Here is a 13,300-nt window from a genome sequence, read left to right on the forward strand (position 1 = left end):
TCTTCAGCAGCTTTTCAGAGCCTCCTTTTCCTTCACAACAGAGTGTCTTGTGATGGGGGAGCTCAGCTCCACACACCCTCACTAGAACAAATGATGTTGTATGAGGGCCCAGAGCCTCCACTCCTGAAACAAAGGGCCAGAACAAGAAGCTCTGTTGTCACTCTTTCCTGCTGCTTCTGTGGAGGCCTCCCTTGCTTCCTCCATTACTATGGCTGATGCAGTTCTTTGAGTTCTACTTTCTATCTGAAGCAGAGGGCCCTTGGAGAGAGGCCCCAGTAGCCCTGGCAAAGGAGGCCTTGTGGTGGGGGGAGAGGTCCCTGCTTACACCATCCTGTCCAGCAGGCAGATCTGCCCCCTACTTCCTAGCACTGGTGGCAGAAGTGGCTTCCCACACCTAGCCCTCTGCTGGGGTTAGAGACACTGAGTGTGTATCTGATGGGTGAATAGTGAGCATATGGCTGGGTCCCATGTGCATCTGTGGGAGGCTATTTGATATGTGTGAGAGACTGGAGGGATGATATGAGGGAGCGACTGAGGGATGGAGAGATGAAAGAACACGAGGAAGGACACAACACCTGTACAGAAAGAGGAAGGTGAAATGAAGGGACAGCTGTGAAAAGACACCAACACATACTGTACAGGGGACTAAAGGAATGGAAAACGGAGAAAGAAGGAAGAACAAAAGCAATGTAGAAATAGTAAGTTACTTTTTAAAAGGTGTTTAATAGAAAGTTGAAAGACAATGCTATAATTAATCCATGTCAGTAGCGGTTTCTAATAATAATGAGGAGCACTGGGAATTTCCCTGCTTCCAGTGGCATTCATCCTCTTCTATAGATAAAGCTGATGTTTTCTACAAGTGGGTGTTTCTAGGCATGGTTTATAGAATGCGCTCTGCCCCTCCCACCTTTAGAATGCACTAGATTGCACCAAATGGTGCACGCACACACTCTCTCTCTCTCTTTAAAAGTTTCCTCAGGGGGGATACCCCTGGATTCCTTGGAAGAGCCTTTTCTCAGTTCCACAAATTACTTGTCAACATGTGAGCCACTTAAAAATATTCTTTGGATTGTGTGGAGCTGCCAGTGCAGCCCTGGTAATAGGCTGAAATTGAAATGCACAAGGACCCCTGCTGCTGAAAAGTTCAAAGTATTACAAGTGTGTGAGAGCCCTGGGGAGTGCTTGAGAATCCAAGAGAGTGGAGGGACTGCCCAGTTTATAAAGGATCCCCTGCAGTCTCTGTTACCATGAATTGTTCCAAGGACACACAGCATGCTGTATGTCTCTCAGAACAGATAGACAGGCACATTCTCTGAGGCATAAATGGTGGTCTTGATGAAACAAATGAGAATACCGTTGAAAACAGGATGGGCAGACAAGGTTGGGGGAAAAAAGGGTCATGTAGTTAGTTACTTGTTATGCATACATGGTGTTTGGAAATATGTCCTACAATATGTACAGGGTGTGTTTACATGTGTATTTCTAACACACTAGAATCTCTTTCCAGATCTCCTCTGTCCCCTATCACTGTCCAACCCTCCTTACTCACCCAACATTCTGCTCCTTTAAAGACCTCCTGTCCCCTGTAACCATCCATCCAAGCCACACCCCAACCCCAGGCATGCCACCACACAAACATTTCACTTTTCCTCTGTCTGCTGCCCCCCCCCCCCCCCAGCACCTCAAAAAACCTCTCTGCTGATTAGGCAGCTTGTAATGTCCCTCTGGTGGAGCCAGCCCGCAGGAAGAGGGACTTCTGCCCCTTGTAGTGCTTACGCCTGCTGTCCTGAGGTTCTGTTCGCATTTTGAGTGGGTTGTTACAGGTGGCCAAGTCCAACTGGTAAAATATCAAGATCCAACCATGACTGTGAGTTCTTGCAGGGCCCCTCCAACAACTTGGTAGTGTCCAGGCCCCAAGACCTCAGGAATGTAAGAATTACCATACTGCATCAGACCAATAGTCCCTCTGGTTCAGTATCCTGACTCTGATAGTGGCCAGAACTAGATGCTTCTGAAGGTGACAAGAACCCTACAGTTGGTGTATATTGCACAATCAGCCCCTACATAGGCTTCACTCTGATCTCTAACTGTTACAAATTGCAGTCTTTAACTCTGCCCATTTCTACTAGAGTTTGGCTTGGGTTGTAGCTTTGCAATGATAGGGCTAATTTGAGCCCTGTCTGGGTGGAACCGTCTCTGATTGGCTTCTTGTCCCACTTCCTGGGAAGAGCAACCACTCAGAGCAGCTGCAAGAAGCAGGTGGAGCTTTTCGTCCCCCCTCACTCAGGAGGTGACCCCCTTTCTCACAGGTGGGAGGGAGAGGGAACAGAAAGAACCCAGCCACATCTGGTAGCTCCACCTCTGCCTCCCCTCCTATGGGCTGGCTCTTCCTCACTCCCTCTGACACCTGGCTTGTGAAGAGCTCCTGAAGCTGTCCCCACAACCCTGGAAAGAAGAGAAGGGGACCTGGCTGCAGCCCTCTGCTTTAGTCCTGGGTGAAGTGAATGAAGAGTTGCAAGAAATATAGAAGGAGCAGAGGTGAGGCAGGTGCAAGTGGGGGACAAAGCTCATGTGGGGGCAAAATTGGTAGGCATTAGGGAGCAGAATTAATTGCTGGGCAGGTGATGGCAGATGTGGGCTGAAGGCTTCTGCAGTGGGGGCGAAAATCACCTTAATAAATTTTTAAGCACTGGCAAAACGAATTGTAACATCCACGAAAGGTAGGAAATGGGAGTTCAAAAATCAAGTTAGACCAAAACCCATAATATAATCTTAAAAAAGAAAACATGACATTTTTAGGGTCTGAAACACAAGATTTAATATCCCTTTTAAATATTTTATTGTCATGAATTAGGATAATTCTGCATAGATGCTAAGACGTTTGGCCTGGTCGGTTTAATCCCAGCCAGTGCAGCCACTCGGGCTGCTACTGGTGCGTTTTTTGGCTTTTTTGTTTGCACAGCAGCACTTCAACCTCCTTTTTCATGAATAACGACACTCTGTTTCTTGCAGAGCACAAATCTAACTATTTTGTTTTTGCATCCATTCTACCCGGTCTAAATGTGAAACAGCATTACCATCCATGGGGCAAGCCTCATCCCAGTGAGTGTGAATATTTCTGTCAGCACAGCATACACGAGGGAGCTGGGTGTGTGTAAGCAGTGAATGGTGAGTGTGTAAGGTGCGTGTAAGTGGTGAGAGCGAGCACAAGTGTAAGTCAGTGTCACCAGGAGTGTAGGTGAGCACAGTGCATGCGTGTGCAAAGTCAGTGTAAGGAGGATGACTGCCAGCAACGCATAGCTGTGGGTCTGCCAGAGCCAAGTGAGAGTGTATGCATGTGCGCTGGGTGGGTGACCGTGAGCCTGAACCCCGGGTGTGGTGGAATGCAAGCCAGCCTGGGCTGGGTGCGTGTCTGTGTGTGTGGACGGCGTTGGGGGGTGGGAGTGGGGTGCAGGCAGCAGCTCAGCGTGTACGCACACGTGCCTGTTTCGTACCAGAGCGGCGCGAGTGTGAGCGGGCCCGGGGCGCTGCGAGCAGGGGCGCAAGTGGCGGGGCTCGGGCGCGTTTGTGTCAGCACAGCCGGGAAGCAGCAGCCGCGCCAGCCGCCGGGCTCGAGGCGGGCGGGCGCAGGGAGCGGAGAGGCTGGACAGCAAACCCCGCACCGGGCTGGGGGAGCTCCAGCGGTACCGCACTGGAGCAGCGCGCTGCCCTTCCCCGGCCCGCTCCCGGCGGGGCGGGGAGGCGGCTGGGCTGGGGCGTGGAATGGCTCGGGCTGCGGCTGCGTGGAGGCGGCGCCGGGGTGGGAGGTGGGTTTAAAGCCTATTAAAGGGGGAGGGGAGGGGAAGGGGGCGGGGAGATGAGGCATCCTAAGCTGGCGAGTCAGCTGAGTACGAAGCAAGAGCTCGGCGGCAGGGGGACGTAGCCCCGTGTTAACACCGGGAACCTGGAGGAGGGCGCGGGCTCCGCAGCAGCGGTTCAGGCGGCGCGGCGGCGTGGGCAGAAGTTTTCTGGGCAGAGTCCCCCCTGCACCGTATATTTTTTTTTTTGGCGTGTGCGCTGGGAGTCTAACTTTCCCCCTCTCCCGCTCCACGCTCCGAAGCTGCCCCGTCTCCCCATAGCATCCCCCGCTGCCTGCTCTGCTCCCGGCCCCACCGCAGCAAAACTTGATCGGAGCGTGCGAGACAGAAGGAGCCGGACGCACGGAGCCTCCCACGAGGGGGAGGGGGCAGCGGGAGGGCGGCCACGAGGGCGAAAGAGGAACCGCAGGCAGCAGGTAAGAGAATCGGGCGGGGGGGGGGGGGGGGAGGTCTGATGCTCACCCCAGCCACTTTGGGGTGGGCATGCAACATCCTGCATGCGCCTCTTGCGAGGGGGAAAGCTGAGGAGTCTCGGGCGTCCTGCAGGAGCAAACTGTTGAGAGAGGTCCGGGACCGCAAATGCCAGATGCATTGGCTGAGGCGTCCCGCTCCGGGGTGAGGGAGGACGCCGGCGGCAATGGGGCTAAATTGCAAGGGGACAGCGCGCGTGTGCGTGTATATATATAGAGAGCGGCTAGGGAGCTTGTGTGCTGGGTCCTTAGTAGCCGAGATTTAGAGCTGGGGAGGAGTGCGCTGAATTCTCTTTCTCTGGGTTCGGATTTAGTTGGTCACTTTCAAAACTTCCCAATTAAACTGGGCTGGAAAACTGGAACCACTTTCCTCCACCCCCCCACCCCACCCCACCCCAGAGTGACAAGACTTCAGGCGAGTTTAATGCTGCGAATCAGTTGTTAGTAGTTTGCTGTGTTCTCTTTTCTCTCCTCGTTTGGACCTTTATTAGCCCCTTGGGGGAGTCATTGAGCCTGTGCGTGTATTTGAACCATTTCGTTGTCAGATGTGAGCTCCTTTCAAGCCCTAAAGAAAAGTGTGTTGGGGGGCTGGGACTGCAGCGATCAGAGGGGATCTTGAGCCACAGACTAAGGTTCGCAAAAAGAGCAGGAGGACTTGTGGCACCTTAGAGACTAACCAATTTATTTAAGCAAAAGTGAGCTGTTGCTCAGGAGAGCTTGTGCTCAGATAAATTGGTTAGTCTCTAAGGTGCCACAAGTCCTCCTGTTCTTTTTGCGGATACAGACTTACACGGCTGCTACTCTGAGGACTAAGATCCATGTTCTTAATCCATCTGTGAATGTGGTTCTTTTCCCAGCCTGATCTTCCACTTGCACCAGATCTCGGGGGTGCTGTACTTACTGGCTTGTACTTTCTAAGTGTTTATCTGGAATTGCAGCTGTTTTACAGGGTCTTAGGAAAGCTAAACTGTTTCTTTTCCTATGTTTTTCCTAGAGGTATTAAAAGTTTAGGTCTGAAATCCTATTCCTTGCATTTTTTCTCTTTTGGCAAGAAGAGTGAGGCAAAGGACAGCTCACAAAAGTGCCACTCCTGGATGCTGCCACCTTCCTTCTCTTCTGTTTTGTAAATCTGTGATGGTAGCTGACAAAACAAGTATTTGGGAGTAAGGGAAATATTTGAACATTGTTGCGGGACAGCATTTTGTTGGCTTCTGGGTAATATTGGGTAGCTTCTTGTAACCTGTTGTATGTAAAATAAGACTTGGGTTGGAGAGAGAGGTTTTTATCTTCTTCCCTCTTGCCCTCCCCCACCTCCGACTCATGATTGGAGGTAGAGCAGCAGAAAGCTGTTCTACATGGACTCCCTTTCTATACGTCGTTTGCCATTTTTCAAACTGGGACCTGAATTATATCATCTTATAAAAGAAAGTCTGCAGTTAATTGGTTTGGCAGATGCACTGTTGCAAAATCTCTTTTGCTGCGGATTTAAACTGCCAGCCCCCATCCTACTTCCCCCCCCCCTTAAAATCCACATAACATCTTATTTTAGAAGTAGTATGGAAAGTGCTGATTCAGCAGTTGAGAGCACCACTCTATCTGCAGTGGTGTTTTGTGTAAAATGTTTTGATTTGTTGAACTGGGAACATATGTTGCTGGTATGTCAAAGGAATACTGATCAAGGTTCACAGAGCAATTCTGTACTTGTTCATGATTTTACTCATGTAAAGTGAGAAACAACAATTGGCACCATGAAGAGGGTGGGAGTGGAATGTTGGATTTCTAAAATTAAACTTAATAGTCAAGTGAAATTGTATCGCTTCACAGAGGTGCTTGGATGATCTTTTGAACAAAGCTTTTGTAGGAGATGGGATCAGTAAGCAGTTATAAGATTTCAGTTTGACTTATTGTTAAATTCATGGGCTAGTTGCACTTACAGCACTCAAAGGTACAGAAGAGGGCAACAAGGCTAATCCCAGGATTAAAAGGAGTGAGTTATGAGGACAGGTTTTATTTTAAAAAAAAAAAAAAAAAGTATGGAGATTAGACAACCTGAGTGGAAGAAAGTGTGCCTGCAACATTAAATGGTGTAAATAATAGCCCTGACTGCTGCTTCAGTTCAGTTCATTTAGATGGGGGGAAGAGGAGTAAAGGGATATCCAGAATGCTCAGAACATGCACATAATTTCCTTAGCAAGGTCTGAATGGAAGAGATGTGGCTGCGCAAGAAGCATATTCCTCTTTCTCTTGCCTTTGGTCTCCAGATGTACAGTTGTAGTCTAATGAATAAACTTTGATATCAAAACTTGCTTGGCTCAGTCTAGTTTTTAAATATGCTGCACAACACACAGAGCAAACAGACTAAAAAGTAATGTTTGGTAACATCTGTTCTGAATGATAGTGTATGGAGGCAAACCCCTACGCATGCCTGAAGTTTATTGTTTCTTCCCTCCTCCCCACCCGCTAATATTGTACTTCATTTGCACTCTTTGTTCTTAAAGTAGATCTTGTTTGCTCTGGCTGGATGTTCTAGTGAGTTTCCTTGGTTTTTTGTCAGTCAAAATATCCTCTCCCCTACTGTTGTGCATGTTTGCTTCCAACCTCTAACCCAGGCGTGACTTGCTTTCAGTAGTGTTTTTGTATTTATTTTGAAAGCATTACCTAAATGTAAAATGGATATCTGTATTTCAGTTCTGTTCCTAGAACACAGCTGGCAAAGTCATATGTAAAGCACATTTGCAACCCTGTGTCACACATACTTAAATGACTTTGAATCTAACAAGAATCGCTATAGGTCTTCCTGTGAACTGTGGGCCAGATCCTGAATTGCAGTCCACTAGCGAGTAAAGGCTAAAAGTAGCTGAATCTCCCTAGCTGAAGGTTTCTTCCAAGATGGGGAGTCGCCAGCTGGCATAGAGATGGTATAGCTAGGCCATGTGCCATCTCTTCCAGCAGCCCTTGCAACACTGGTTGGGAGGGGGAGGATGTTATTTGACAATCCCCAGCTAGCCGATGTCCATGTTAGCAGCTGGTATACTGCAGAGCCTCTCTAGGCTGGGAGCCACAACCAGCTTCACTGAGGTTTTCCCCTTAGACACCACAAATCTAGATATGTATATATTGAGGTGGTTGTGCCTAACTGTGAATGCAAAGCAAAGCTCCCTTGTCAGTCCTTGTCAGGACTCTGGATGTACTCAATCATTTGACTTGTCTAGGTAAAGCTATCGCTGGATAAAAGAACTGCTGTAAACTTTATTCCTTTACTTTAAAATGTTTACTTGAAATTAGACTGAGTAAACATTTTAAAGACCATTTGGTAATGTTGTATAACTTAATGGGTTGTGGTAGTGTTGCTGTATTAACTTCTTGGCATTTCCATTTTATCCCTCTGTTAATTTATTACAAGGATGCATGAACTGGTTTTCAATGTAAAAAAATAAAGAGTTTTCTCCCATAAGAATTTCTTTCCCATCAGCACCTAAGGTAGGAAAAGCAGAGAAACTATTCTTTTGAAATTTGAACTGTCTGACCCTATGAAATTTCTAATGGGGAAATGCAATATGACCCTTCCAGTCATATCTTATTATTGCAGTAGTTTGCTTCAGACTTACTCTTTAGGTATCTTAAAATGCAGGATGAGATGTCCCCTCTTGACTGTTGGGGACAAGTCTGAGCAGATACAGCTCTTCAAAGGACCAGCTGGCACCTCCTTTCTGTTTGAAGAGAACTTTTTTGTGGTGATGTCGGAGGGTCATTTATATTGCTTATGCTTGCCTATCCAGCATGCTAGGGTTAACTGTGGGCCAGGAGAGACAGTTGCTCTACTCAGTTTGCAGCTTTACCTGCGAAACCCAATGTGGTGTTTGTCTTTGCATTGTGTATCCATTTATGTCTCAGAAGCCTATGGCCCTAACTTTTCAAGCAGGGTACTGATACAATGGCTCTCTCAGTTACAGTAAATTTTAATGTTTCAGCTTTGTTCAGAGACCAGAGTCAGTAAACATGAACTAGTTCCAAAAAGGCAACTCCACACAAGTAGGTCATGATGAACGAGGTAATTGTAAACATATGTTTACTTAAACTACTGGTAAACTGGCATCTGATTCTTCCCAACCTAAATCAATGCCAGTTTCTACTAGTTCTCAGCAGGAAAAAATAGGAAATCAAACTTTTCTGGCAGGCTGTATTGAGCATGCTGTGGAGGAAATGCTCAGCCGTCCAGTGAGAGCAAAAGGAGCCTGAGATCCAAAGCTCTGACAGGCTTGGATGAAACTGTCTTACAAAGCAACAGTTGCGGTTGTCATACTTCAGCTGATTTGCTGAATAGACTGACCAAAGTACTCCTGTCCTGTAGGAGTAGGCGACACAGATGCCAAAAGACTAACGTAAAGATGGGTAGTGTTGAGGGCATGTTATGAATATGAGCTTGTGGTTGCTGAGGGCTGTAACTGAGTCAGGAGTGAATGATGCTGCAGTCTTCTGCAATATCACTTTCCATTACATCACCATGATGAGAAAATGCAGTGCTGTTTGGTAATGTAATAGGGTCTCTGTTGCCCATAATCTAGGGACTCTATTTTTTTTGCCATCTTAGTTGCAGCCTTAGCAGTTTTAAGAATGGGACTCATAATTTTCTTCGTTGTTTCACAACACACACAAATTAGTGGCGCTTTCAAAAAAAAAAAAAATCAACCCATTAAATAGCTTCTAGATAATTTAAGTGCTGATTGCTATCACTATACAAAAACCTGAAACTCTTGCCCTGAACCTTGCTGTGTTTGTGAGAGAGAATATCTCCTCTCCTGGAGCAATTAAGATGACATTTTGCCTAACTTCAAAACTTAAATGTGTTTTTCATTGGGAAGTAGCAATTGGACTGAATCACATGGAGTATCCAGAAATCTGTCTTGCAGCTTGCTCGAATATTTCTTATATGAAAACTCTTTGATTGCTGGCAAAGAATTGGGTGCTTCAAAGCCTCGTTATTCCACTCCTCCTCTACCTTTTGTAGTCCCTCTTTTTCCCCCTTAACCTTACCAGATGGATGACTCAACTCTCTTCTTTCTTTTATGCTTTACTTAGTGCATATAAAATGTTTAACTTTTAGCTATTCTACTAAAAATGTCAGTGTTACTGGTTTCTGAAACATTCCAGAGGTGAAGGGCAAAAGTCAGAATTCAGGCAACTTACTGACTTCATCTCTAAAATGTTCAGAAACTAATCTCAACCAAGCTATTGCACTTTAAGATTCACACACCAAAACTACCCTTTACTCCTAACTAAACCTTTGGGAAGGGGAAAAGGGAATGCGGACTGAGGCTAAATACTCTGATGGTCTCGCTTACTAAACTGGTAACACTTTAATTTCTTGAACATTATTCCAGAAGAGGAATCAGTCATTCCTTTATGTCAAAATATATCCATAGATTGTAAACTTGTAAAAAACTAAAATTTCAGAAGCTTAGTACACTGTGCAAGGGAAACTCCTGTTGTCTTTAGCCTTATGATTACTGCCTTTCAGGAAAGTGTCACTGGGATTTGATCTCTGTTCTAGCTCAACTCTGTGTTGCTAATAAAATCCATTTAGGGGGGCCTTGGTGCTAACTGGTTATTACTATATGTTCTACTCCCATCTCCTAGCAAACTAGAAGTGCTTTGTGCATTGAGTGATTCTTCTGCATTACTATTAATATTACCAGCATTGCCTGAGAAGTGAAAGGGTTTCTTTGTCATAACTCAAGACTTTGCATTTTCTAGAGCAATTGTTCTTGTATCAATAAGCGACTTCTCAGTGGGTCAGACTGCTTTTTTCCCTGGCTGTAACTCTATGGCATTTTGTGCTCACTTTGCATATGGCCAATGGAAGTAGCATTTGAACACACATTTCCCAATGGCAGGATTCAGATGCAGCACAACTGTGAGGAGAGATGATGGTCTGGCGACAAGGGGTGTTGCAATGCTTAACTTCTCGGTGCATGGAAAATCAATGGGATCGGCAAAGCCTCAGTTACGTGCCTATGCTGCCTGTACAAAGACTAGGGAGAAATAGGCAACTTAGAATGTGATCCTCAAAAGGCCTCATGCTAGGTGAGGCACTGCCAGTAGGAGATGCTGATGAGAAGGGTGTGTCCTTACCACACCCTTCTTGTGGAGTTCAGTGCTATCTCTGCTTGCAGCCCACAGCTGGGAACCCCTTTCCTTGAGTCAGGCACCTTAGGTGCCTTACTCTGTACAAAATGGTGATGGAGGTGGAGGATGTCCTTCATAACCTTAGTCCTGTGGTTAGGATACTCACCCAGGATGTAGGAGACCCCAGTTCAGTTTCTTCCTCTGCCTGATGAGAAGGGATTTCAACTGGGGTCTCCCATCTCCCCGGTGAGTACTCCACCCACTAGACTATAGTGTGATTCTCTCTCTGGTTCAATTTAATTAGTTAATATTCTACTTTTCAACAAGAGCAGTGGAGACAGACCTACATCAGAATATTCTGTAGTTCAATGGGTATGGTGCTCATCTCTAAGGTTGGCAGATCCCTGTTCAAATCACTTTTTCTCACTGGGAGGAATTGAACCAGGGTCTCCCACATCCTGGGTGAGCACCCTAACCATTAGGCTAAAGGCTGTGAGGGATCTTTATGCTGCCTCCCCCTGGCTATTTTGTGGAGAGTTAGACAGCTGCTCAGTTTATCTACCAGATTGACACACCCAGATCTTGCCTGCGGGGCCTAAACTACACAAGACCTGCAGTTGCACACTGTCTTGATGGAGGATCTGTCTCAATCTCTTTATGAAGAGTGGCTTTAAAAAACCCTCCCTGCAAGAACTCAGGAACTATAGTGTCCATATACTGGATTTGTCTTTTGTCTTCTATTAAAGGTACAGAATTTCTTAGCATCAGGGAGTCATGAAACAGACAAATAAGTACATTTAAAAAAGTTGAGGCCGATTTGCCATTAGTTCTGAATTTTACTCTGCTTTCTGGTTGTTCGACTTCTGGTTGTCTGAAAATGGTGACGCTACAGCTAGAAGCATGCTTCCCAGAGCAGGTAGACATGTGCTAGCTCTGCTTGAGCTGGCATGCTAAAAATAGCAGTGTACGCTTGGGGTTCCATAGGTGGCGGGGGCGGGAGGAGGGCTCAGGCTAGTTGCCCACATACCAACCCACCCAGATACCCTGGGTATGTACTTGGGAGCCTGTCCTATGCTACCCTGTTTCCTATGCTGCCTTGACTAATGTGCCATATTTAGAACTAGCGGGTGACTAGCTCTTCTGGGAAGTAAGCTTCTAGCTGTAGTTTAGACCTATCCATAGTCGTGGCCTTTCTAGCGGGCAAACTACCTGGCTTTTAAAACTGATCAGAAACAATAGGACAGTGATGATTGTATTTGACTTTTTTGCGAATCAAAGGCTTTCACTCTTTTTATTTAGCAGGATGTTCTAATAAACTGCTATAGACAACAGCCCTGGACAGTTAAGCAATATCTCACTTGAGCCCCATTTTGGTTGCTTGAAAGCTTTATGAGAGTTGAGAAGGAGGGCTAAAAGCTCAGCTGTAGCAACAGAAGAGATCAAATGCTACTTGCCGCTTACACCCTCTGTAGTGTGGTATGGGTGGCAGTTTAGACAGGATTGGCCTTAGTGAGAGTTTGTCCAGTCTTCTAAAATGTGTGTAACGGGGTACATATTCTAATTTTTAGCCTCCTTCCTTCCTGTCTTCCTAACACCCCTTCTCTTGCCTATGTAGAGGCAGTTCAGATCCTGTCAAATGTGCTGCTTCTTTGGGTGACAGAATATCCTAGAAGGCTTCCAGCAAGCAGCAGACTTGAATTTTGTGTGAGGTATAAAGCCTAAATATCAACACTGTTTCACATGTTGGGGAAATAGTTCTTCCATCCTCCTTCTGATACCAAAGCATCTCAGATAAATCAAATGGTCACTGTGTGAATATATAGGAAGAACAGTAAGGCTGAAACAGCAAAGTCAAGGCTTCCCTCCAAAAAAGGAGCCTAAAATTAAGCTCCTAAAGCAAAATCCTTATAGCGATACTGAAACTGGGCTGAATATTACAGGAAGAGAACTGCACTTTTTCTGTATTCTGATCAGGAAAAGCTTTGAAATCCTTGCTGGCAAGTTGGATAAAAAACTTATGAGATCAAAGCTTTAAAGGCAAAGGAGCAATTCCAAAGAATAGCACAGCTGACACTAGAGGTGTGCAGCCTATATGGTAGGTAGAGATCAAATATTTAGTATGATGAAACTGCAAAGTACAACAGGGTTGTGGTTCAGGTAACTTTCTCATGGCATTATAAGATAGGGCTGTTTCTGCCAAATGCTGCATCAGCAGGATTGAAGAATGTGGTGCCGTACTAAACTTTTAGTCTTGGCAAAGTTGGACATGCATATAATTGTGGCCTACAATAAAATCGTTCAATTGTTTCTCTTCCTACAAATGGAGGAAAAACTGTTGGTGGTCATTACAAAGCCAGCTGGTCATAAAGAGACTTGAATTTCTCAGGCCTTTCATGTCCAGTCATCTCACCCTCTATTTTTCAAGGTTCAGAGCTAAAACAAAGAGGAAGGAGAGCCCATCGCAAGGGGCCTATTGTTTACAGATGATGCAGCCCTTGTGGATCGTAGCATTGATGCCCTACAACAAGTTTTCAAGTTTTCTGATTCATGCAAAAATCTTTAGGCTAGCAATAAGCTTGAGGACTTATCATGCACCAAGGCTCTTCAGCAACAGTTCCAGATATCACCTTAGATGGTATTTTGTCTAGATGTTGATAAATTTTGCTACCTGGGCTCTACTGTTACCAGCAATGTAGATCTCGATGCTGAGCTTATTCGTATCGAAGCAGCCAGAAAATTCTGTCTTTTGCAAGACAGAGCCTGGAACAACAACAGATTGTCAACTCAAGTGAAAATCTGTATTTGAGATGTTTTATCCATTCTTCTCTATGGCTCAGAAACATGGAT

The 13,300-nt window shown here is 45.8% G+C and overlaps 1 protein-coding gene across 4 annotated transcripts in view; it reads left to right on the forward strand.

Moving 5' to 3' along the window:
- The first annotated feature begins 2,450 nt into the window (after positions 1 to 2,450).
- Positions 2,451 to 13,300, forward strand: part of GRB10 (growth factor receptor bound protein 10) — a 197,843-nt gene continuing 186,993 nt past the window's right edge. Inside the window, exon 1 of one of the 4 annotated variants that reach the window (XM_043540444.1) lies at positions 2,451 to 2,586. The gene's annotated coding sequence lies outside the window, so the exon portion shown is untranslated. Of the gene's footprint in view, positions 2,587 to 3,841; positions 4,274 to 13,300 lie in introns of those variants that run through there. The other 3 variants (XM_007061333.4, XM_043540445.1, XR_003564824.3) reach the window with 3 other exon arrangements.

Source organism: Chelonia mydas, chromosome 2 (genome assembly GCF_015237465.2).
Source record: "Chelonia mydas isolate rCheMyd1 chromosome 2, rCheMyd1.pri.v2, whole genome shotgun sequence".
Classification (NCBI taxonomy): domain Eukaryota; kingdom Metazoa; phylum Chordata; order Testudines; family Cheloniidae; genus Chelonia; species Chelonia mydas.